Below are 27,464 nucleotides of genomic sequence, written 5' to 3'. Positions count from 1 at the left end.
TGTGGTGTGTATTCAACCTAATATACCCAGTAAGAGAGTTAAGGGACACGCCACCTACTTTTTTTTTTTTTGGCCTTATTTCCAAGTTTTAAAGACTTTTTCTTAACAACAGCAGTCACTTCCCCAGTCCCACCTCCACTGATGTCTCATACATTGTAACCGGAGTCATCCAGCTGAGGCTAGCTCTATATGTGTTGATATGATACAAAGGAAAGACACTAAGTATGTATCTAATAAAAAAGTAAGGTCTAGATCACAGAGGGATGCTTGAATATAATCATAGAAAAGGCTTTGATAATAATAATAGTGCAGGTCTCAGGTCACTCGGTTACCATTTTGGGAGAAGTCATTGTCATGAGCTGTTTGGGTATGTAATGTGTCCCTGGAATTATTAAGGCTGATTCAGGAGAGTAGGTCTTGACACACATTCAGAACAGAGGAGGAAATTTTAAGTTAAGTTTTAGGCTTCCCTGCCCTTTTTTTTTTGTTGTTTAAATGATAGCTTTTTAATAGGATATCCAGTTAACCAGGATTTAGGATTTTTTAACAGAGGAGCTAACAGCACTTATCTGGGTTAGCCTCTGTAACAAGTGTCTTTAGAGTAAATTTTGGGGGGGCTGGAGAAAGGAGTCACGTCAAGGGCCCTTCAGCCATACAAATGTAATTTGAGTAGGGATCCATTCCTCTGGTCATTTAACAGGAGCCTTTTTGGCTAGACTTTGTACTGGAGAACCCTGGCTGGTGGAGACAGTTCCTGAATTAGCAGGTGGATAGATTTGGGAGTAAGGGGAGTGAGGCTCATCTGCTATCCTTTCACTCCTGAGATTCCATGTTGAGGCTTTTTCTGATGAATCAAGATGGCTCTGACCCAGCTGAAGTCAATTGATGGGAAAGGTCACCTAGGACTCAAATGAGAACCCATTTATCTATCCATTCACCTACCTACCTACCTACCTATCTACCTACCTACCTATCTACCTACCTACCTATCTACTTACGTAATCTATCTATTTGGGTGAGGATGTATCTGGGCTGGTGAACTAGGCTCACCGCAGGCATTAAATATTTGTAGTCTACCTAAATCTGTTCTAGCAGAGTGTCATGCTGGAAAAAATGGCCGAGCATGTAGTTGAACTAAAGGTGATATAACCTTAAGGTCCAGGTGTAGAACATGACTGTGTTTGAAACCAAGAAGCCGTAACTGCTAACTGGGCATCCATCAGGCATGGTGGCAGCCCCAGAGAGATGGTGCTGGGCTTGATCTGCAAAACTCAGATTTTCCTCTGCCTGGGCCTAGGGCGTGGGCAACTGAACTTTGAATTCTTGGCACTGAGATGGCAGGTATAAGGAAGCTTTCCAGAAGGAGGTAATGAAATTTCTGATAAATAGGGCAGGTAAGGGCTCAAGGAAGAAATTAGAAAACTAAAAGTGATAATGACCTTGGTTCTCCCCCAGGTTGGTAATATGGCTCAACTGGTTAGAGGACATTCGGTAACATTTTGCCTGATTTTCTTCTTGATGCAAGTTACCCCCAAGTAAGTGAATCTTTCCTTTTTTCTCTCCTTGATATGAAAACTCTGGGTTTCTGCCTAGAATTGTGTTATTTTATTCTGGAAAAACATTCAAGAGAATTGGGTAGAATTATTTCATTCAAAACAGATGATGATATTCTGTTTGTCTGCTTATGGCATTTGCCAGAGTGTGCTTTGTGTTATTCTTTATGGTATTTATTTTATAAAATGCTGTCATCTCTCCCAAGTAGTTGATATACAAAAGGACTAGGTATAATCTTGAACTGTTGCAAATGCTGTTATTGTGGTTTCGTAGCTCTTTTCAAAGTTAGCTTTATATTTTAAAAAGTTACTTATTGTAAAATATTTAAGTAAAGCGGAAAAATTAAGAGAGAAGATACTGGAAATTCTACCTCATCATGATGACTATGTTGGTGCATATAGACACATGTAAGTATGTGTATACAGCTTTATATAAACACTGGTATTTTGCAACCAACAACCAGCATCATCACACAATAGTTTATCATGGACACCTTTCCATTTTCATAAATGTGGACCTAGAAATCATTTATAATGATTGGAGGTTATCACAGTGTCTATAGCATAATTTACTTAATTAGTTCCCTATAAAGGCCATTTAGGTTGCTTCTGATTTTCCATCATTATAAACAATGCTGAACATCTCTGTGCCTACATTTTTGACATTTTTTGTAATTGTCATCTTAAGGTGGGGGCACCTGGGTGGCTCAGTCAGTTAGGCATCCGACATTTAGTTTTGGCTCAGGTCATGATCTCATGTGTCATGAGATCGAGCCCTGTGTTGGGCTCCTTGCTCAGTGGCAAGTCGGCTTGAAGATTCTCTCCCTCTGCTCCTTCTCCCACTTGTTCTCTCTCTCAAATAAATAAATCTTTTTTAAAAAAGAAAGAGCAGAAAATCTTTAAAAAAATTATCATCTTAAGGTAAACTCCTAGAAGTGGTATTGCTAGTAATAATATGCAAACATTTTGCAAAAACATTTCTGAAAGGGTTATACCTGTTCATGTTTACTGTAACAGTCCATAAAAGCCTATTTCTCAATACCTTGCCCAAATAGGTTTTGTCAATATATTTAATCTTTGTCAGTCTGAGAGGCAGAAAAAATTTACCTTTGTTTCAAAAATATTACAAATAAAATATTTAAAAAATTTTAAATTCATGTTTTCTGTACCCCCTTGGTGTCCATTTCTACTCTATAAGATCCTCTATTTTATAGGGCACCTGGGTGGCTCAGTTGGTTAAGCGTCTGCCTTCGGTTCAGGTCATAATGTCCGGGTCCTGGGATGGAGCCCAGCGTCAGGCTTCCTGCTCAGTGGGGACTACTTCTCTCTCTCTCTCTCCCTCTGCCCCTCCTCACTGCTCGTTCTCTCTCTCAAATAAATAAATAAAATCTTAAAAAAAAAAGATCCTCTATTTTAAATATTTCTACTTTTATTATTCATAATGACTATTTCTGCAAGTTTTTTTTTTTTTTAAGATTTTATTTACTTATTTGACAGAGAGAGAGAGCGAGAGAGATACAAGTAGGCAGACAGGCAGGCAGGCAGAGGGAGAGGAAGAAGCAGGCTCCCTGCTGTTCAAGGAGCCCAATGCGGGGCTCGATCCCAGGACCCCGGGATCATGACCTGAGCCGAAGGCAGACGCTCAACAGACTGAGCCACCCAGGTGCCCCTATTTCTGTAACTTTTTAAAAAAGATTATTTATTTATTTATTTATTTATTTATTTGAGAGAGAGAGAGAGAGAGACAGAGATAACAAGAGAGAGAGAACGAGTGGGGAGGAGGGGGACAAGCAGGCTCCCCACAGAGCAGGGGGCCTGACAGGGGGCTTCATCCCAGAACCCCGGAATCATGACCTGAGCCAAAGTCAGATGCTTAACCGACTAAGCTAGCCAGGCACCGCATCTATTTCTGTAACTTAATACTGTTATATCTCTATGTATTTATTTATCAGTTTTAGGGAACATATTGACTTTCTTTGAATTATCAAGGACATGTGTTCTCATGGTCCTTTTCTGCCTGTTTTTCTGCATCCATCCCTGCTGTATCTATTTTATCTTACATTAATCTAGAGGCAAAGTCAGTATTTGTTTGGATTTTCCAAAAAACCAAAAAATCCACTTATACAAATCTTTTATAAACAATATACATTCCTCACAGAGACTGGAGATAAGTTTACACTGAAGCAAAGCAAACAATTTTAATGGGCACAGAAGACATTCCCATTTTTAAAAGCTCCATTAGCTGTCTATAGTTAATTAAAGATGGCAACCCGTTCTTGGTGATTCTCCCCACTAGAAGACGGGAGTTTATTTCCCGTCCCTTTGAATCTGGGCCATCCTGGTGACCACTTAGCCAAGAGAATGCAGTGGAAATTAACCAGGGTCAGTATGAGGACTGGCAGAGCCTCTGCTTCCTTTCTCTTAGAATGCTTGTCCTCAAAACCTGGCCACCATGATGTGAGATGCTCTGTACAATATGCCCACCCAAGCTCCCAGCCAACCGCCAGCACCCACTGCCAGCCCTGTGAGTGAGCCTTCTTGGACATTCCAGTCTAGTTGAGTCTCCAGATGTTTGCAGCTCCAGCTGCCTGTGATAATGTGGAAACGGAAACTATATCCTAATGAACATGTGGATTTGGCTCAGCAGATTTCATTCGAGCTCCCAGATGTCTTCAGACCCAGCTCACATCATGTGGGGCAAAAAAAGCCTGCAGGTGAGTCCAGACTTAGGGTAGACTGTGCGAGAAAGATGCATCGCTGAGGCATGCCCAACCACAGGCCCTCTACTTCATCTCACCCCAACATCACCTTCTTTTGTGGGCTCCTCCCCACCTCTAGTCCTTCTGCCGACGCCACCATCACTTCTCTTCCTTTCAAGAGGCACACTACCCAAATTCCTCCTCTGGTCTCATTGAAAATATTTTTCCCCACCCTGGATAATTTAAGCCTGCTGAGCCAGGTTCTCAGTGAGCAGGAACTTACAGAGGCAGGAAATTATTTTCTTCCATGTAATGTTAGTTCTCTCCCAAAGGAGGATTGAGGAAGTGAAACTTTCTCTACAGATGGATCAGGGATAAGTGACACTGCTTCCCACACATTCATAGCTGAACAACTTCTCTTCCTTCCCTTTTTCATCCCCTCCTCTTCTCTTTCCTTCTCTTCTTCTTCCTCTTGTCCTGCCTCCTTATTCTCCTCGCCCTCATTCCTCTCACACCAAGAGGAGGTAAAACTGCGTATGATGGGATGCCCAGTTGCTTTTTCAGACCAATCACTGTTCCAGTTTCAAAAAACAAATGACCTCACTGCAGAACCCAGAGTCCATCAACAAGTGTTAGATGATGATGGAAATGAATTAATCAACGCATTCATTAAGCACCTATTCTCTGGAAGGTACTGAGCTAGCCAGTGGGGAAGAAATCAAAGATTATGTGACATTGGCTCACACATTTCTTCTCCCATTTTTATTTTCTGCACCTCATGTACATGGCAGTGACTCTCATTCTAGTCTATTAACTTAAACATGTTTACTGAGCGCTGCCAATATCTCGGGAACTACAGAGGTAAGCGCCTTTAGGAGGGTTCCTTTAGCTCCTTACACTCTCTCCCTGTACCAGTTTCCTAGGGCTGCTGTAACAAAGTACCACAAACAATAGAAATTCATTTTCTCATAGTTATGGAGACCAGAAGTCTGAAATCAATGTGTTGGCAGGATCATTTTCCTTCTGAAGGCTCTAGGGGAGGATCCTTCCCTTCCTTGCCTCTTCCACCTTCCGGTGGCTCCAGGTGTTCCTTGGCTTGTGGTGGTGTCCCTCCAGTCTCTGCTTCTGTCCTCAGATGGCCGTCTTCCCACTGTGTCTGTATCCAAATGTTCCTCTCCTTATGAGGACACCATCCATGTTGGATTAAAGGCCCCCTCTGTTCTAATATGGCCTCCTCTTAACTTGATTAATTCTGTAAAGACCTTATCTCCAAAAAAGGTCATATTTTTTTTTTGGCAGAGGACACAATTCTATAACTCTTCTTTCCTTTCTTCACACATCTGTACCCTCCATTCTCATGTGTCTCCACCTCAAACCAACCTCCTCTTCATTTCTAGCTGTAAACCAAACCCTTCGTCTCTCCTGGTGGTGATGCTGCCTTCCTTGGAGGTGGATCACAGAGGCCCAGAGGTGAATAAAGGAGGGAAATGTCTTTAGAGCGACAAATGTCTCAGCAATTGCTTTCTCTCTCCCACTCTCTCAGTGTCCTGCCATCTTGAACATACCACCCACTGGTAAACATCCTGGAAGGAAAGAGCTGAGGAAAAAGAAGGGAGATAAAGATGAATAAATTCTCTAGATAATTATAGCACACAATTAATCTAATTAAGCGAGTATTATTCAACCACTTTCATAATACCTGCCAGAAGGGTGTCAGATTTTGATGAAGTGCAGCAGTAGATTTCTAAATAAGTAGGAAAGGATTACAGTTCTTGACTTCGGCAATAAAACTTTTAATAAATCCATCAACTCCATCTCACCCATTTTACGTTTCCTCCAGTGGGTCCTGCCTTTACTGACAAGTGGGGTTTGCAATTGGACAGCATGTCATTGGTGCCTAATACTTGAGTGATTTCAATCAGATCAACCAAAGCACTGGCTCATGTAAATGCTGATGAATACACTTTATCATGCTGAGCCAGCTTCTGGTATGGAGAAGACGGTGCCTCTGGTGTCTGCTCTCTTCACTCATTCACACGAGATTGAGGGCTTGTGGTCAGATTTTAACGGACACAAGTGTATTATCTCAATTGTTGACGATCTGTTTTCCAGTGTCTCTTTCCCATATAAAGGGACATTAATGGCCTTCACTGCCCTGATTTCTGGCATCCCGGGTGGGAAAATGAAGAGAGCCATATTGTGGTGACACATTTCAGACCAACTCCTACAGACGGTGAGCTAGCTCAGAGGCAGGTAAGAAGGGCTGTTTTATTAGTTTGCTAGGGCTGTCATAACGAAATACCACAGACCGTGTGGCTTGGACAACAGATAGTATTTTCTCACCATTCTGGAGGCTAGAAGTCTGAGACTGATGTGACAGTTAATTTGGTTTCTTCTGAGACCTCTCTCGCTGGCTTGCAGATGGCCACCTTCTTGATGCATCCTCCTGTGATCTTTTCTCTGTGTGCACCCCTGGTGTCTCTTCTTGTGTTCAAGTTTTCTTTGTCTTATAAGGACACCAGCATGATTGGATTAGAGCCCACCCTAATGGCCTCATTTTAACTTTATCACCTCTTTCAAGAGCCGATTTAAAGAACCCAAAATAGTCACATTTTGAGGTACCAGGGGTTAGGGCTTCAACATAAGAATTTGGGAGGGACATAATTCAGTCCATAATAGCTGAGCTTGCCAAGACTCATTGGTTTTGGAAGCAGTATAGAACTCTTAATGTGGCTTTATTTCCTTCTTCCTGTCTTTACCCTCACCATCCAGAGCATTGTAAATATGTCCTAGGGGTGGTACCTAAGAAGACCTGCCTAGGTCACTCTAAGGAACACGGAACTCTGGGGTGTCTGTGTCACAGTCAGTTGGTGATAACTGATTTTACAAAACCAACAATTGTTCACTAATTTTTTTTTATATACTGCCATGCTATTTGATTAGAAGTTGCAGAGAGAGAGAGAGAGCAAGCCGCTGTGGGTGACCTGTGCATAGCCCACGCTATTTTACTGATGTTGTGACTGACACAGGTGGACCATTACTGAAGCATTTAACAAAGAGTTGTGGTGATTATAAATTATTATAGTCTAATGCAAGAAGTGCCACAAGTGTATGTTGAGCATGAGAATTTTATGCATCATGTAGTTCTTCATAGTAAAATCAAAGAGCATAATTGTTCTAGACATCTTTCCTAAAACCAGTGAGATTTTATATACTTATCTATATATACAGCATTATAAATGTAGGCACATATGTATGAATAGGTATATCCTGGTATGTGTATATATGTGCACACAGATACGTAAATACATATGCACATATGTATATATGTGTGTGTATGTGTATGTGTGTGCACACATTTCATGTATAATAAAGTATTAAGCACCCTAACTACAGACTTCTGAGGATTTCCTTGGAGCTTCTGATCCTACGCTCTTCCCTAGTTCCATATTCCAGTATTAATTATCTCCATCTTGAAGTTCTTTGCCTAAACTCAGCACAGAGAATAGCTCACTTGCCAACTTTTTCATAAAGGTTGGCTTTCCTCCATGTTGCTTGGCCGCCTCTCTCACCCTGTCTCTCTTCTTTGAATTACTTCCCATGTTCTAACATCCACTCCAAACTTTTTCCTCCAACTCCCTGGGCAAGACTAAAAAATTTATGTGACTGAATTATATACAGCAATTTAGCTCTCTATCCTGATCCCAGGCTGGGTTCTGGGCCTTCCTTTGAATTGAGAAAAATCATTCCGCACATATTTATTGAACACTCACCAGGAGGCACCTGGTAAGGTGCCTGAGGGACTCCGAAGGGGTTCGGCTATGGGAGGAGAGCATCCACCTTCAGAACAAAGAATGGGTTGAAACTTAGATTTTTTTGAGATATCCTTATATTTGGATGCGGTAAAATTCTTAGAACCCTCACCTCTATTTATTAGGAGCATTTTTTTGAAAGTTCTTGCTGCACTTTTAAAAAAATTCTTGTGATCTTCAGAACCTTTTCATCATCCCCATCTGAAACTCTACCTATTAGACAGTAACACCCCGTCCCCCACTCAAGCCCCGGGCAACCACCATTCTACTTTCTGTCTCTACAAATTTGCCTATTCTACCTACCTCATATAAGCGGAATCGTATAATACTTTCCCTTTTGTGTCTGACTTATATCACCTTAGCATGACATTTTGAAGTTTCATCCTTGTTGAAGCATGTACTGGAATTTTGTTCCTTTTTAAGGTCAAATGATATTCCATTGTATGGATATATGACATTTTGTTTATTCATTCATCTGTTCATAGACATTTGGGGTGTGTGTGTGTGTGTGTGTGTGTGTGTGTGTGTGTGTTGGTTAGGGAAGATGGGTTGACATTCTTAAGCTGGGCTGTCAAACTGGCCATGCTTTGGGGAAGTGGAGATGAAAAGCTCTGTCCTGGCCACAGGAGGAAGATACCAAGTCGGTGTGGTAGACATTGTTACCACTCCACCCAAATCCTCTAGGTCCCTATACCTTTTCTCATCTTCCACCCCATGCACCCACCCCCCTGGGTCAAAGAGTCTGCACCTGTGACTCTTTGACACTGCCTTTAAACCACTTGGGCCAGTTTTGCCTCCTTGCACAGAGATCCAGAAATGCCTAGAATTTACATCTCACCTTCACTGCCCCCTGCCCACCCAGCCCCTAGCCAAGGACTTGCTGGTGCAGGAGTAGGAAGACCAGTAAACTTTGCTTCTGAGGCTCACTTTAAAGCTGCAGAGGGCGCCTGGGTGGCTCAGTTGGTTAAGCTACTGCCTTCGGCTCAGGTCATGATCCTGGAGTCCCTGGATCGAGTCCCACATCGGGCTCCCTGCTCGGCAGGGAGTCTGCTTCTCCCTCTGACCCTAACCCCTCTCATGTGCTCTCTCTCATTCTCTCTCTCTCAAATAAATAAATAAAATCTTTAAAAAAAAAAAAAAAAAAAAAGCTGCAGACTTCCTCTGCTCGATCAGCCTCATGCTCCCATAGCTTCCCTCCATGGGAAATTACACCCCATCTTTTTGGAGGGAGGCATTTTCTCCGCCTGTGTCTAGCTTCTTCCATAAGCTGCCTGCACACTAATCTTCATGTCAGGGACCCTGGGGAACCCCACCGAAGAGAGTAGGAATGTGAAATAGTTCACTTTAACTGTAGTGAGGAAAGGTAAGTTGGGGCCAAGTTACGGAGGGCTTTGAATACCCAGCCAGCCATTATACTTTATTCTGGAGGGAGCGGGCTGTCGTTAGCAGTTTCTCAATGTGAATTAGCTTTCCTGTGAGGCGGATTCATAAATAAGTTAGAGTGCAGGGAATCTGGACGCCATAAGCCGGCTAGAAGGCTATTTCAATAACCCAGCTACCGTCGGCTTAAACTGTTTGTAGGATGTGGCAGCAGGAGGTGAAGGATGGGACCCACGTGAGGGGGCTCTGGAGGCTGTGTGGGCGAGTGCGGAAGCTAACACGGAGGACGAGACAGAAGGCACCTAAGCTGGTGCCTCATCCTGAGTCTCGGCTGCGGGGAGACGGGGACACCATATACACAGAAAGAAGGGCGGGTTTAGAAGGAGACGGTGAACTTGGTCTCCACGTATGGTCCGCCACCCTGAAACCACCCATTTTAACCCAGAATGAATATTTCTTCCCCTTGCATGCTTCACAATTTATCTCTCAGGAGCAGACAGTCCTTGCCTAGTCGTCCTCTTGCATAATTCTTCGATCGCGGTGGCTTAATCGGTGTCTGATCATTCTTAGCCTCAGCGTCTCAATATCAAGGGAGAGTTGACAGCGGGGAGAAAAAGATCTCCTCATTGCAATGACAGGGAGTTTCACAGAGCGTCATGTTGTCTTCATGCGCAGGTCCCTGAATGGCAGGCATCATATTCAGATAACACCTAAAGCCAACCGAGCAGCAGCTGGGACTGAGTTCCATTTCACTGCAGGGCTGAGTTTACTGCACATTTAAAAAACTAACTGTGTCCTTCTCCATGATCCTATAATATACTCATTATTCTGCAGAGGCAGAGTGGGTGAACTTGCAGGCCAAACGTTCTGAACAATAGAAACATAACACAACCAGCGTATCACTGACATAATTTTTCTTACAGACACAACACTTAGCTTTATTGTCAGTGTTATCCAAGATTGTATTTTGCTCAAGATAATGAGTTCTTGTACTGAGAGCTGAGAAATACTTAAACGCGTTTCACTTTTAATTTAAACACAAGTTAAATGTACTGTCCCGGAGCAGTGATGTCGTCCTTGTTATTACTACATCTGGGGTTTATTGCTTTCCAAATTTACATGCCCCTCATGTTAGATGATGGTGCTGTGCCCTATCAGCAGCTCTCTGTGGGGGATCCTGAGGAAAAATGGTGTTTTTAGTAAACAAGGACCAAAACACTGAAGGATGATGTCTAAATTAATTGTTCGTGAGTTGATTTAGACTCACCAACATTTTTGAGCTCCTACTATGTGCTAGGCACAATTAATACAACTAAACACAACACTGGCTCTTGCTGTACAAAGACTTGCAGGCTAGTCAGCGTCCCTGACACTGGAGATGGATAATTTTGGTGCATTGTGGTGTGGTACACGGAGGTCTTACTGCGCAGCAGAGAGGAGGGGACACCGCTGGAGGTTACAGAAAGCCCATTCCAGGTCTCCATCCCCACCAGCATGTTTCAAATGGATTGAATACTCCTCACATCTGGCACTTTAAAAAGCAAGAAGACTCCTCAAAAAGTTAAATATAGAATTTTGATCCAGCAATTCCACTCCTAGGTAGACACGAAAAAGACAAGAGAAATGAAAACGTGTCTACACAGAAACGTGTTGCCACATTATTCACAACAGCCACGGGGTGGAAACAGCTCAGAGGTCCATCACTTGATGAATGGATAGGCACAATGTGGTCTATCCATACAAGAAAATATTATTCAACTGTAAAAAATAATGAATTTCTGACACATGCTACATGGATGAATGGATGAATCTTGAAAACATTATGCTAAGTGAAAAGCCAAACATGAAAGAGCATGTATTGCATGGTTCCATTTATATGAAATATCCAGAAGGGATAAATCCAGAGACACAAAATAGATTTGTGGTTGGCTGGGACGAGAGGGAGCCAGAGTGGGGATAGGCATGGAGTTTCCTTTTGGGTAATGAAAATGTCTTGGAACTAGATAAAGGTGATATTGCACAACACTGTGTATGTACTCATGTCACTGAATTGTATATTCCACAATGGCTAATTTTATGTATGTGAGTTTTATCTCAATTAGAGACAGAGAGAGAAGAGAGTCAGAGAGGAGAGACCTAGTTATTTGCGTTCAGACCAAAGCTATAGGGACAGCAATTAGGCAGTCTGATTCTCTCACCTGGGAAAGCCATTAACAGGGGAGAAAAGGGCCTCTTTAAAGTTATCCTTGGTTCAGCACATTTTACATCAAAATATAATGTCTTTGAAATATAAACAAAGGTATTCTGATTCTTACTGTTCCTTTTGCAAGGGGAGAAATGTGTAACAGGCTGACCTCTTGTTCTCCATTCTTTACCCTCCCTTAAATTCTAGAAGAATCTCTGGGTCAGTGGGATTTCAGAGGAAACGTTCCAGAGGAGAAAGTTCCTGTCTGAACTGAGCATTGAAGGGTGAATTGGAGCCATTTAGATGAAGACTTTGGGAAGGAGTGGGAAGAAGAAACTGCAGTCAGAGGAAACAGCATGAACAATATAGCATAGCATGAAAAACATGCTGTATTTGGAGGAATACAAGCGGGTCATTATTCCTGTAAGGGAAGGTAAGGCAGGGACTGGAAGATGGGGCTGTAGAGGTAGAAAGAGAAGGCCTTCTGTGTGATGCTAAGTACTCTGGGTACTGGAGGCAGTGGTATTCTGGAAATGGCTCACCTGTGCACAAGCTGATTGTGCAAATCTCCCAACTCAGAGTTCATTGGCCAAAGCGAGTGCTCCTTGGGTGTGAAATCTGTGTCTTTGCACAAGAACTCATGTTTGGTTAAATGCTTTCTTGTTTCTGTCTTGACATTCTGAATAATTTTTAACAGTCAACCCTACATGTTCATTTTGCAGCAGGCCCTATAAATTATGTAGCTGGTCCTGGATGGGAGAGTTTACACTGCAGAAATTGGCAAATACTACAAATTAGGGCTCTGTCCTGCAGGAGAACCAGTTACCAAACAAAGATCAGCACACCATTGTCTGGAGGGAAACCACTGAAAGCTGTAGTTTCCGAGGTGTGACTGGGTGTGAAGCAGGATGTTAGGGGACTTAGAGGAAAGATATCTAATGAGTTCCTAGTTTAGGAGCTGCATGAGCATACTGTAAATTGTGCATCTGTTTATTGTATCAGAGAAGTAGGTAGTGACTGCCTGTTCTGCCCCAGGTACTTTGCTAAGCCAATAGAACTCAGTCTTGGGGAAAGAACATCAGGGAAGACCAGCCACTAATCTGAATCATGAAGTAGAATGAAGTTATGTGCAAAAGCAAGTGAGCAAGAGAATCTGGGTTCTTTTAGAGCCTGGCACTTTGTCCCATGTGGCTGAAGTTGGGTGATTCTAGGGGGACAGAGTGGAGACTAAGAAGGGGTCAGATGGTTGTTAGACCACCAAAACCATGGTCACAATTTTGGCTTATTTGGCAGGTGGTGAGGAACCACGATAGGATATAAGTAGAGTAGTGATGTGCCTAGATGTTCAGTGTGGAAAAATCTTTGCCAGTGTGGGGCATTGACTGGAGTCAGGACACCGGGCAAGATGCATTTGTAGCTGTCCAGGATGGGAGTGAGGGGTGCCTGCAACACCAACATGGTGGCCGTGGGAAGAAAGAGAAGAGAGATGTTTGAAATATTTAGGTAATACTGGCAATATGATACCTGGATGTGGGTAATGACGGAGGGGCGAGAGGCTAGGATCACACCCAGGTTTGTGGCATGAATATCTATGTGGAAAAAGAAAAAAGAAAACAATTTTTAAAAATCATGAAACCATCTCTTCGATCCCTGAAACTACCTACCTTATTTTTCTTAGAGAGGGTTATGTTAGTCCCATACAGGCAATCAAAATAAAGGTGTAAAAATGTATAGTTCAATGAAAACATACTCTAGAAAGAAATTACACAAGGAAACCTTGGTTCAATACAAATACATCTTGTTTTTAAGCCAACTTGGGAAAGGTAGATACAGTTCTGTTTCATAACAATAAAATGCTGATTCATGAACCCTGTCAGATGGTATTCTGCATCTCATTGGTGACCTGTCACCTTAATTTCCACAGAATCCAGGCAAGAGGAGATATACAAAGCTGGTAAGAGGACAGTTATGTAATTGAGGTCAAATCGGCCACAAGTGGAGTCTGGAGAGTTTTTAGCAGGGGGAGCTTGCCTCAAATGGAGGATGGTACAGTACTGGGCATTTAGAATTTTGTGTGAAAGGGAAAAATAAACCCCATGACTGTAATAGGGAAAATGGAATATAGTCAGTTTACTTCCAAAAACATATATGTGAAATTGATTCAATTTAATTTTCAAAATAATTGTCTTAGACTCTTGGCCTTGGAAACACAAACACAAAGATTTGATCTCTGTTCTCAAGGAGCTTATAATCATGAACATAAAGAGCCAACTATAATAGATGAGAGACTGAATATAAAATGGACAATGGCCAGACCTATGGTAAAAAAATTAAGCTATAAAAATAAAATTCTGACCTCAAATCTGCAGCAACCAGTTCAGGAAACCAATCCACCATCACGGTAACCAGCTCAGAAAGCCAGACTACTGTCTATAAGTTAAACTTGCGGGAGGGAGGTCAGACCACTATTTCTGGCAACCAGTCCAGGGAGCCAAATAATAACCCCTATAATGATTGGCCCCAAGTGGCTAGGATTTAATTAATATCTGACAGTTCCCTAATTTTTTTTTGGTCTCTGCTTCCACCTTAGTACCAACCAGAGTAAGCCAAATAGGCACCCCTAACCAATTTGGGCTCAGGATTCTGTGCTCCCAATTGACCTACCTCCAGCTTCCCCAGGCCAACAGCTTCCAATCAGGGCACCCCTAGAGCCTTCCCTTCTTCCATTATAAAGTGCTTCCACTCCGCTGCCTCCTTGCAGTCTCTGTGAAATGCAAGTGGTGGTGGCTCACTCCCTTGTCACAGCCAGCTCTAAATAAGTAGCCTTTTCCTGGGGTGCCTGGGTGGCTCAGTTGGTTAAGTGTTTGCCTTTGGCTCAGGTCATGATCCCAGGGTCCTGGGATCAAACCCCATGTTGGGCTCCCTGCTCATCGGGAAGCCTGCTTCTCCCTCTGCCCCTGCTCATGTGTTCTCTCTCTTGCTCACTCTCTCTCTCAAATAAATAAATAAAATCTTTTTTTAAAAAAATAAGTAGCCTTTTCCTGTTAACTGGGTGGTCTTCATTTATTGCCACACAGAGAAGGCAGAATAAAGTAAGTGCTAAAAATACCTACAAATTTCCCACTGTGTGGGAATAAAGGAAAGAGTAATTCATTCTGTCAGGGAAGGTTGGGAAGGCAAACTTTCAGCAACTAGCTGAAAAACACTCATGGATGGTGCTTTCCTAAATAATCTCTCTTTTAAATTTTTGTACACTAGTGCTTTTGAAAAAGGAGAGCTGCTGTTTGACCTTCAAGGGGAAAGAGCAGTTTTGGCGGCTATGACTGATATCCCCTCCTAGTTCAGGACTCAAACAAAACTTGAATTACTGAAACTGGCAGGGGCTCATCTAGACTTCAGGCATTCTCTGTCAAATATCAACTGTTTTGAATGAGAAAGGCTGTGTATTTCATTATTATTGGCTAAGTAGCATTTTGAGATATTTGTATTTCAGCCCAATTTTCTCCCTTTATCCCCCTTATTCAAACAGATAGTAGACCCTGATGTTCCATGTTCAGAGAAGGCTTGGGGCTGACTGATTTGTTTCCAAACCCAAGCCATTGAAGAGATAAGACTGTGGATCCCTGATAAGGGACCCCCACTAAGACTGTTTTGCTTGGAGATCTGACGCTGTGGAGAAGAGAACTGAGAGGTGTGATGGAGCTTTCCCCTCTCCATCTGAGCCTCTCTCCACCACAGATTAGGAAGAATTTAGATAAAAGGAGAGGGAAGTCTGAGGGTCTTGGAGGAAGACGTCTTGGTTATGGCTTCCCAGAAGTACTTGGACCCAAGGAAGAAATGGGAGCGGCAAGCCTTAGCTTATTTAGGCAGATGGGCTCCCACATGCTGGGCCATGCAAGTGATAACCTGATAACCCTTGTCCAGAGGACTAATCACAGAACAGTGACAAACCTCCATAACCTAGAGAATGCTCCAAGGAACCATCGGGAAACTCTGAAAGTGATCGAGGTTACATTTTCCACCAGACTTGCATTATTGGTATTGAATCAGAAATCAGACTGATTTATGTAAATAAAGAGATGGGGGGTTTTTGTACCTGAGTTTCTGGACTGTGAGTCGTGGATACTTACATGAAATTAACACCAATACAAGGACCACAGAATAAATACTTAAAAATTATGTCACATGGTTTGTGTTCAAGGTCACAGGATGGACTGTGTATATGGAAACACTCAAGACTTGGGGGGATGGAAGACCAAGTAGGAGAGAGAGATCAGTTATCTAGCCACCACTGGCTGGTATCCAGGAGCATATTTGTTAACATTTGCATGCAGATTTTTTGCCCTTCCTATCCCTTCTTATTACAGGTTTTGTGGCTGTTCTTTGTGTCAGGATTTTGTTTGTGAATTGGGTAAGAAGTTAGACTCCCTTAGGGAAATATATTGAGTAGGAGTTGAAAGCAGAGTAGAAATGATAAGGAAGTTGGGAAATATCAAATCTTTATTATATAAATTCTTGGCGTGTTTATATCATCTGGGTTTAGAGAAAAGAGAGCCAGTACATATTTCTTTTAGGGGAGAAACGTTTCAAAACAAGCAAGATTTAGGGGAACACATCACCTACATCTATAGATTACAAAATGTGGTTTCATTAAAAATATTGATTGGATTTCCAACAGAAAAACAAACTGGTTCTGATTTATGCTTTACACAGGCAATCTACAACTTTGCAGCTTATTATTGTTCCTGCTCTTCTGCTGCCAGCTATAGAGAGGAGAATCTTTTTGGTGGCCATTGTGGGGAGAGAATGGAGGCTGATTCTGGCAATTGTCAGTACTGGTGCTGGATCCTGGGGGCAGGGCATGTTGGATAAAAGATGTTCGGGAGGTATCAGGCAGTTCTGGGAGTGCTGTACAATTGTAGCACAACACCAGTCTGTGGGCAAGCTCCTGGGGAGGGAGGAGGACCAGCTTCTCAGATAGGTGCTCAGGTCATGCCAAGGAGATCAGAGCCCTGGCAGGACGATGGGTCGGGTTGAGGAATCAAGGTGGTAGGTAGATTGCAGGGCTTGGTGTAGCACCCAAAGGCTTTCCTGTGTGTAGAGGGCTTGCTCTAGGCACAATAGATTCTGGATCTGCTTGATAGCAAAGGAAACTTGGGGTGGTGGTGGTAGACAGGACGGTCCCCCAAAGATGTCCACACCCTAATTCTTGGAGCCCGTGAATATGTTACATTACATGGCAAAAAGGATTTTGCAGATGTGATAAAGATTTCTAATTAGTAACCAGTTGACATGAAGATAGGGAGACTATCCTGGATCAGGTGGGGGAAGGAGAGGGGGAACCCATGTGGTCATGAGTCTTTAAAGCCTAACTACTTTCTCTGAATGGAGTCCAAGAGAAAGGGCAGAAGAAGTCAGAGACTCTCCAAGTGCGAGTAGAATTCTATGTGCCACTGCTGGGTTGAAGAGGGAGGGGGAATCAGAATGAGGAATGCAGGTGGCCTTGGGGAACCTGGGTGACTCAGTTGTTAAGCGTCTGCCTTCGGCTCAGGTCATGGTCCCAGGGTCCTGGGATCGAGCCCCATGTCAGGCTCCCTGCTCCACAGAAGGCCTGCTTCTCCCTCTCCCACTCCCCCTGCTTGTGTTCCCTCTCTCGTTGAGTCTCTCTCTCTCTCTGTCAGATAAATAAAAATAAAATCTTAAAAAAAAAAAAAAGGCATGTAGGCAGCCTTAGGGAGTTCAGATAGGTTTCCAGAAACAGAGCTTGGCCCTATAGCTGCAAGGCTGTGAATTCTGCCAACAACATCAATGAGCTTGGAAGCAGATTCCCCCCAGGGCCTCCAGATGAGAGAGCCCAGGCAGGCCAGCCTCTAGATTTTGCCTCTGAGACCCAGAACAGAAACAGCTGAACCCACCCAGAATTCCACGAGTGAATATGCATTTTTGTATTGTTTTAACCTGCTAAGTTTGTAGTAACTGGTTATAGTAGCAATAGAAGATGAATACAGAGTAAGAGGGGATTGGGCGTCTTAGTAAATTATGGCTGCTATAACAAAAATACCACAGGCTGGGGGGATTTAAACAACAGGAATTTATTTCTCACAGTTCTGGAGTGTGGCAGTTTGAGATCAAGGTGCCGGCATGGTTGGGTTTTGGCAAAAATCCTCTTCTGGTTTGCAGATGGCTTTTGTTGCTATGTTCTCATGTGGCAGAGAGAGCGAGCTTGGGTGTCTTCATCTCCTTGTTGGCGCTCATCCCAACACAGGGCCCATCCTCAAGACCTAATGACCTCCCAAGGGACCCACCTCCCAATACTGCCAATAGGGGGTTTAGGCTTCAACACATGAACTTTTTGTGGGACAATTTCAGTCCATGGCACAGAGTGATGGATCCAGTCTAGCTTGATGGTGGGGGTGGTTTGGGCAATTCTGGGGTGTGGGACTGAATCTTCGGAAAGGGACATCTGTAACCCCAATGCCAGAAGGCAGAGATTCCAAAAAAAAAAAAAAAGCAAAAGAGGACAGTAACCCAGGATGACAGAATTCTCTGCAAGTTCAGGGACTTTGAACTCAGCTGACTTGATCTGGGTGGGTGGCAGGTTAATCAGGTTAGCACATGGAAATAGCATTTGTACCCGATGGCATAGGAATCAGTTATATTTTGGTTACTCTTCATTCCCAAGCCTAACTGTCCTATATCTAATTCTCTTGCAATCTGTTAGCACTTTTCCAGGAAACCAGTTAGTAACATAAAACATCAGGTTGAGAAAGGAAGGGTTTTTCCAGTCATCATTTACTTTCCTTGATACAGCATTTTGGAAGATAAGAGACGTCTCTTCTATATCCTATGTGAAAAATGCTGGAAAATCTGGTCAGAAAAACGGAAGTATTAAGATTTATATTGTTTTTATCTGAAAGAAAGTTGCAAGAACAACAAAAAGATAAAGCCTAAAACCAACTTCCATGTCTCTCTGATGACGTCACTTTGAAATATTTAAGATTCAAAGGTCTGTTTGTAATTATAGTGGCTGCTTGATGGAAAGCCAATGAGAGGACATTAAGGGCTGCTGGTGGATGTGAGGGACCAAATGCCTCGCTTCGAATTCAGCGCCAATACAGCCTTCCCTGGTTCTCAGGGACTGTGAAGCAGCTGGGGTGCCCACTTCTTCAATCTCAAAGGTTGAATAAATCACTGTGCTACCCAAGTGACCGTGCAGCTTTTCATCAGCCACACCTGCACAGAATGTCGGTCGTGACCTCTCCAGAGCTAATCTATTAATTAGAACAGGAAATTGCTCTGGAGCGCCCAAGGGCGGTTCTTAGAACAGCTTCTGAGAACTCTCTGTTATTCTGAAGGAATAGTTCTTTCTTTGCAAATTTGAGCCATCTTTAGGATGTGAGATGCCATGCCCAAGATTTTATTGGCATATTTAAGTCTGCATTGTCCATGTGAGTAAGGGACAGACGAGGCAAGGTAGAGAGAGACAGGTAGGGCTCATGCAGGGGCTCATGCAGGGGACCACATAACCAGGCTCACAGAAATCCCAGATGTGGAGAAATGTTATAGACACAAGATATTAGCCAGAGAGAAGGGAACATAACAAATGCACCTTATTTGTTCTAAATATAGATGAGATATTTTCATGATATTTACAAATCTACCTTGTTTGTCCTCAGTGTTATAGACAAGATATTTACCAAGTTCCCTGGTCAGTTTTCTATAAAAGACCTGCCATAAAAGTCCTCAATGGCAACCCGTTGGGGACCTCTCACTGTAAAGAGCCTTCCTTTCGGGGCGCCTGGGTGGCTCAGTTGGTTAAGCGACTGCCTTCGGCTCAGGTCATGATCCTGGAGTCCCGGGATCGAGTCCCGCATCGGGCTCCCTGCTCGGCAGGGAGTCTGCTTCTCCCTCTGACCCTCCCCCCTCTCATGTGCTCTCTCTCATTCTCTCTCTCTCAAATAAATAAATAAAATCTTTAAAAAAAAAAAAAAAAAAAAAGAGCCTTCCTTTCTGTTCTCACCTTCCCTTAGTCAACATTCACTTCCCTTCCCCCTATTGTCCGCAAGATTCTTTCTTGGAGTTGGTGAGACAAGAACCCTGCAACACAGGGATGGCTGGCAACTTCAAATATTACAAATAATATGGCTGATGGTGCACTGGTCTGTATGTTCTAACACAGAACTGAGTGTTCCTGGTAATGCGCCAATGTAACCTGACTCCTACCTCTCATAGATTCCGACTGAAAATCCTGTCATTTTTCCCTTTAAAATCTCCCCCAATAGGGGGGGAAATCGGTGAGGGAGATGAACCATGACACTATGGACTCTGAGAAACAAACTGAGGGTTCTAGAGGGGACGGGGGTGGGGGGATGGGTTAGCCCAGTGATGAGTATTAAGGAGGGCACGTTCTGCATGGAGCACTGTGTGTTATATGCAAACAATGAATCATGGAACACTACATCAAAAACTAATGATGTAATGTATGGTGATTAACATAACATAATAAAATAAAAAAAACTTAAGCTATAGGATTCCACTTAAATAAATTTAAAGACCAAAAAATAAAAAAAATAAAAATAAAATCTCCCCCAAATGCTATCACTGCCATTACTCCCACAAATCCCACCCTAATCTGAGCCCCCGTCACACATTGTTTGGACTGACTCAGTAGACTCCAAAGTGACCAACTTCTATCACTCGCCAGCTTTTTCCTCTGTTTTTTTTTGTTGTTGTTGTTCTTAAATAGCACCCCTATGTGAAATATTACATACCTATTGGTTTGTGTCTGTTTCTTTACTGGAATGTAAGCTTCTGTTCATTGTTGTCTCTACTGCCTATGATAATGCCTGCCACGAAGGATGCACGTGATAAACACGATGTTGAACTAAAAGTACCTGTGTCTTATGTACCAAACTCAGACATGTTTGGATTTATTCCTGCTGTCTTATTTGCATTTGTCTTACTATGCTTTTGAGTTGCTTTAACTGGGTTAACTGGTATTTTTTTGTTTTCCACTTTTCCCTTCTGTAGGTTTGGAAATGTACATATCTTAAATGTAAACTTGTAATGCTTACCCTTAAATGCTTAACATTGCCTAGAAAGCATAATTATCTAGAAATAATCTAGAAGTAATAAACTTTGCCTGGAGTTAGTCTTATCTTCTATCCTCCACACTCCCAACAAAAAGGTAAGAACTTTATTGCCCTTTGAGTTCCCCTACCTACTCGCAATCTCACTTGTCTCCGTGAAATCCCACGCCGCACGGGATGTCTTCCTTAAAATTTAAATATTTAATACTTATTTTATGTAACAATTTTATCGCTGTGATTGTAACTTGTTCCTTTATAAATCTCCCCTCTTCATCCTGAACCTCCTTTCTCCCTATCCTCATAATTTTCATCGTGATGCTTCCAAGAAGGGTGACTGAATAGTAAACTTCAGGAAAGCTTATGTCTGTAGGCTTTATGTTAAAGCAGATGTCAGGAAACTTTTCTTTTTAGATATAAGCTCTATGCCTAACGTGGGACTTGAACTCAGGACCCCGAGAACAAGAGTCACATGCTTTACTGACTGAGCCAGCCAGGTGCCCCTAGGAAACTTCTTTCATGGTACAAATAATAAGTATTTTAGGCTTGCAGGCCACACGGTCTCAGTTATAGCCACTCAACTCTGCCGTTGTAGTGCAAGTAGCCACAGACTACGTATGTAAAGGCAACAGGTAAGTGAATGGGCATGCTGTGTTCCAAGAAGTTTTTATTTATAAAAACAGACGGCTGGCCCACTGGCCATACTTTGCTGCCCTCTGTTTTAAAGGATAGTTTGTCTGGGTATAGATTTTTAGGCTCAAAGTTATTCTCCTTTAGATACTGAAGATAATTACTTCAGTGTCTTTATGTATTCACCGCTGTTGCCACGAAGCCTGACATCAACCCGATTCTTCTTCCTTTGCAGGTAACCGGTTTATACCTCTCTAGAAGGTTTAAGGGTGTTCCTTTTATTTCAGTGAAGTTTCTCCATGGGTTTTCAATAGCCAACTCCCCAAAATGTCTACTGAAAGTAACTTTGATAAAGCCACGCTGAGTTTATTAAACCTACTGTAGGAAGGGAGACCATCACCTTGAGAGGCTCTTAGTGGTGTCTCAGAAGGGGAAAGTCAGGGGGAAGATATTTACAGGGTTCTGGAGTCAGGGCTCATGTGATTTAAGGAAGGTCTTTCAAGGCAGGGAACTGATTAGGATTGGGCAAAATTCCTAACGAATAGTTTAGTTTGGTGGACACAGTGAAGCTCAAAGCAAATATTGATATATAAACTGTTGTTGATAAATGAGCTGTTTGCTCAGGTGTAAACACTCTTGTTCAGAGAGGAAAACTGTTTGCCCAGATGCACATACCCTTTGCCCAGACAAATTGGTTTTCAGGTGTTTCCTGAGGTAAACAGCAAGTATTTATTGATTTACAGCCTTATCTTTCTGGGGAAGGATTTCCTGGAACACATAAGCCATGTTTAAACAGGTGGTCTTGGTTCTTGATCCCAATAGCTAAGCTATGAGGACAAGACTGTTCTCTAGTATCAACTGTGTCTGAATAATTTTTTTAAAAAAATGATCCTACTGGGTATGAGTTCTTCCAGAGACCTCATGTTTTACTTTAGTTCTGTAAATTTCTAATCAATTATTTCTTTACATTTTAATTTTCTCTAGGCTCTTTTGTAATTCCTTTTTGTAATGGATGCTGGAATTAGATTTATTCTATGAAGTCTCTTAATTTTGTGTCTTTTGAGCAAATTCTACGGCTTCATTTTCCAATTGATTTGCTCCTCAGCTGTGCCCATTCTGCTTCTCAATGCATCATATTAAGTTTTCAATTTCAACAAGTATAATTTTAATGCCCAACAGCTTTTATTAGTTCTAGCTATTCTTTTGATTACATTATTTCTTTAAACCTTTGATATAGTTACATGTCTTTAAAAAAAAAACCTCCTATGATTGCACTATTCAATCTACTTCTTTAGTTGTACGTTTTCCTTTTTCCATTCATCTTCCCGCTCCCTTCTATGTTATGGTGTTGGCTCTCCTCAAACATTGATTCTTGCTTAGGTACCTTAATGTTAAGATTCCGTGTTACAGATTTGCTGTAACAATTTATGCAGACTGGTTGAAGGGGTGTAGGAACAGCCATTCAGGCTTGTACTCACTGTTTTCAGTTAGCGTGGCAGAAGCTTCTGTGATGTGTCAGGATAGGCTCTCTCACAGCTGGTCCTTAAGGCATACCAAGACCCTGCCCTCTATTTCTTGCTCCCGGAGTTCCTGTGCCCACTGCTTGGTGGAAGGTGAGAACATGCACCATGGCTGCCTGCTGCCAAGCCCGGGGAAGAGGTGGGATGCTCGGGGGCTGCCCTCCTGTTCTCACCTTGGTGGCTCTCAGCTGCCGCCTCCTCCTGGATTCCCTCCCAGTTGGTCTGGTGTACCCTTGAGGCTCTTAGCAGAATTCTTCCACCTTCATCCTGGGCTGCAGTTTTTCCTCTTTATTCTTGCCTACTTTGTAATTTCAAGAGATTCTTTACAGTTTCTGATTGACCCAGAGTTTTCTTCCTTTCCTCCCACCCTCTCCCATGCAACCATTTTCTTCCTTTCCATCTTGGGGATGTAATCTGCAGAAGAGCGATAGGGTTCCAGAAAAGTCTACTTTTAAGGAAAGGAAGCACAAAAGCTTTCCTGGAACTGGCAAAGAAAAATCCAGCAAATAAAATACATAGCTCCCATTCTTATGCATTTCCGTTACTATTGTCTCATAACCTGCCACACAATTCAGGAGTATAAAATAACCCTTCCAATATATTCACAGATTCTGTAAAGCAGGAATTTGGACAGGAGAAATGGAGCTGGCTTGTCCTTGCTCCATGATGTCTAGATCCTCAGCTGGGAAGACTGGAAGCCACAGGGTAACCCAAGGGTAGGGGCTAGAATCATCTGGTAGCATCTTCAGTTACATGTTTGGTGTTTGGTGCTGGCCGTCAGCTGGGTTCTCAGGTAGGTTCTTAGCTCAAACACCTATATGTGCCCTTCCCACAGCATCTCTCCACACAGGCTAGTTTGGGCTTCCTCAAGCATTGTGCCTGAGTTCTGGGCACCAGCTTCCCAAGGCAGGTGTGTGTGGCACTGTTAAGCCTTGGAAGTCACAAAGAGTCACTTCCACTTACTATATTGGTGAAGCCTTCAAAGTTCCACCCAGATTCGTGGGGAGAGGGCAGAGACCCTCTCACTATGGGAGGAGCGTCTAGGTCACATTGTAAGAAGAGCACATTGGACAGGACCTGTTGTGGTGGCAATGTTTGGAAAACACAGGCTGGCCAAGGACACCTTGTTTATTAATGTAATTTAGATTAGCTTTTATTTGCTTATTTTCTTTTTTAAAATTATTATTATGTTCAGGTAGCCCATATATAGCACATCATTAGCTTCTGATGTAAGTTTACACACTACACTGGGTATTATACACAACTAATGAATTGTTGAACCCTACATCAGAGGACACACTTTGGTCACAACAATTCATATGCCTTCCACATGTAGGATATATTCTCTCCCTTCTGCAAGAACCCTCATATCAGCTCTTCCACAGCATTATCAAGGGGTGGCTTGAGTAGGAGAGATTTTGCCTACTATGTAAGTCATAAACTTCCTCCTGAAACCTGCCCAAAACAAACAGGCTGTCTAAGTAAAAATGGTAAGCATCTTGCAGATATTAGAAATATTAGAAATGTCTTCAGGACATTAGAAAAAAAACAAAGCTACCTAAACATACAATCTGATCAAAACCAGGGTGCTTATTATATGTCTTTTACCATAATTAAAAAAAAAAAATATGTGCTTCATTTCAAAATGAAAGGGGGCGGGCATCCCACGGTTATATCATGTTTGGAAAAGCTAGGTATTATAGTTGTTTTGTTTTTAGATTTACAGTACACAAGTCTTGAGTAAAATGCCCCATTTCTTCTGTATAAAACCATTTTCTAGAATGACCTCAGCAAGGAGAACACAGTTTTGAATGTAAGCGAAGAAGATAATCTCTAGAGTCCATTGTAGTTCTAAGTCCTATGATTGTTTTCTGAGTCTGAAAAGAGTAAACCCCAGATGGTATTAATTCTGACATTTATTTGCTGCCTTTTCCTGAACTCAGGGATTCTTTCTGCCACAGATGTGTCTGGATCATGACAGATGGGAAAGAATCTTCTTCAGTGACCAGAATCTGTGCCAACAGACCTTGGGATCCCCAAATAAGCTGCACTTATTTCCTTGGGCTCCCTGAGTCATGGGTAGAAGGAGGCCCCTCAAAATATTTGAGGGTTGTTTGAGTGCAAATATTTTGTGTATGACTAGTTTTCAGTTGTTTTCTTTATTAGTAATACTAACGTGGATCAAAATCCAGGAGAATATATTCCTAAAAACTGTTCAAATTCTCTGTAGAATGTTATTGTATTTGTTGTTATTTTATTTGAATGTTTTATGGGCTAGAGCATTTTTACAAGGGATTTTTTTTTTCTTTGTAGCTATGTTATTATAACAGAAATCTGATTTGTGATAATCTGATACAAACCTTCTTTAGTCAAATTGTACATAAGCAATTGATCCTAGATTTCCTTCAAAAGGTTAATTATAATCTTTTAAAAAATAAATTAAATAAAATGTGTAATGATTCTTCCTGGATTCATTACACATTTTATTTTATTCTTTAAAGATTATATTTATTTATTTGAGAGAGAGAGTGCAGAGCAAGAGAGCAATTGACCGAGAGAGAGAGAGAGAGAGAGCATGAGCAGGGGGAGGGCAGAGGGAGAGGCAGACTCCCCACTGAGCAGGGAGCCTGGTGTGGGGCTCCATCCCAAGACCCTGGTATCACGACCTCAGCCGAAGGCAGACGCTTAACTGACGGAGCCACCTGGGTGCCCCTACACATTTTATTTTAAAACAATACTTCAAGGAGCTCAGTACAAATAAAAAATTCCAGAGCAATGATTATATTCAGACGACACTTGAACCAAAATAAATATTTGTACTACTTGATTCCTAGCATTGAATTGGCCTAGTAGGAAACCAAGGAAATTATTTGATAGTGTAATGACACCTGACCTTCTTTTTCTTTACCTATTTCCCATCACAGGGTCCAAAAAGGGGGCTTCTGCTATCTCAGCCTCCTTGCAACTGATCGTGTTTGACCTAGCTGAGAAAACAGGAAAGCACTTGAGGACATGTCGCTTACAGCATGGCTATTGCTGCTTCCTCCTTTCGATGTTGTGCTGTGAGGGTATGAGTGGGGCTGTGGCAGCCACCTTGCCAGCCATAAGGAGAAGGCCAGAACCTCACAGAGTGGTTGATCCAGTGCCCTGGATGGACTGGCTTTGGAACCACCTGCACTGAGGCTTCTCACTGTGTGTGATAACTAAACGCCTCTGTTATTTCAACAAATTCAATTCAGCAAAGTTTACTAAAGCATGTCTAGTATGTTGGGAGCTATTCTAGGTACTTTAACAGATCTCAATGAACAAAGATCCTTGACCTCCTGGAGCTAAATCTAGCCCTTCTTAGCCAGATACTATTACCTGTAGTTTAAAGCATTCCCTACTAACGTTGGTGTTGTAACGTAAGATTCTGTGGGTTGGGTGCAGTTGTGTGCTGAAGCTGGCTCCTACCAGCTTATAAGAACTTATGGCTAAATTCAGAAATTTTGAGGACCAATTGTTAAACACAGCCATTATTGAAAATTAAATTGCATACATTTATAATTAAATCAGTTATATTAAAAAAACAAACTCATCACTTCCTGTTTACTATCTAACCTTTTGAGGTTTTAACATCTACTGTATTTATATGATATGAATAGTATATAATGGTGTGCTACTGTGTATCTCTCCCCAGGTTCACATTCAATGTCACTTTGGTAGCTTGAAGTCTGCAATGGTGGGAGTATTTATGACATGGGAGTTGACAACTGCTATAAGTTAGGGCTTGATTTATTGGTTTAATGACTGTCTAGACAGAAGAAGGGATGGAGGAAATATTAACAATGCAGATTAAACTTTAAGATTGTCACATCTGTAGCCATTACATTGTGAACAGCACAAAAATTTGAGGAAATATTCTTCCTGCATTAGAAAATTATCTGATTCAACAAGGAAGTCAATAATGTCCACGATGATCAAGTAAAAGTAACATTTACTTCTTAATGTAAATAAAAACATCAACCGATATTCTTGTTAAAACTACATTTGCTTATCAGTTGCAACCATGGGTTGACGTAGACACAAGAGTTTCGCAAAAGATCAAGGGAAGTGTTCTGTGAGAATCAACTGACTAAAATTTACAAGGAAGAATATTGTATACTTTATCACTTGCAAACTGTGTGACATATGTCCTTTAAAACATAAATTTTTAAAATGGCAATAAATTTTTGTACAAATATATTTATGTGTTTTTTGGAGAGACCACTGGTTGAGTGGGATCAAGGGGGAAATAGGGTAAGGAAATGAATAAGAACAAGGGGAATTGCCTGGCCACCCAATCCAAACCATTATGTAGGATTGCTTTGGAATCCCTGTTCTTAGAAGCCCACATATGAAGCCAGACTTTGAATCTAGCATTGTGAGCAATTGTGCAACCAATCAGAAAAGTTAATCTCATCCTACTGGTTACTAAACCCACATAGTCCCTCATCAGAAGAACTACAGAAACTATGGACCAGATGCTTTTGATATAACATGTGTGATTTGGACTATAAAACTGTCCTGAGTATATGACCATAGTCATTGAAAGTTGGGAACATGCTACTAAGAGATCGT

The 27,464-nt window shown here is 42.0% G+C and overlaps 1 long non-coding RNA gene across 2 annotated transcripts in view; it reads left to right on the top strand.

Moving 5' to 3' along the window:
* Nucleotides 1–27,029, top strand: part of LOC118539395 (uncharacterized) — a 41,418-nt gene extending 14,389 nt beyond the window's left edge. For both annotated transcript variants that reach the window (XR_004919156.2, XR_013446863.1), the window contains exons 2-3: nucleotides 1,456–1,535; nucleotides 25,790–27,029. This is a non-coding gene — a long non-coding RNA (uncharacterized LOC118539395). The remainder of the gene's footprint in view (nucleotides 1–1,455; nucleotides 1,536–25,789) is intronic.
* The last annotated feature ends 435 nt before the right edge of the window (nucleotides 27,030–27,464 follow it).

This window comes from Halichoerus grypus, chromosome 4, assembly GCF_964656455.1.
Source record: "Halichoerus grypus chromosome 4, mHalGry1.hap1.1, whole genome shotgun sequence".
NCBI lineage: Eukaryota > Metazoa > Chordata > Mammalia > Carnivora > Phocidae > Halichoerus > Halichoerus grypus.
Note: the sequence above shows the minus strand (reverse complement) of the source record. Positions and strands in the feature narration are given on the sequence as shown.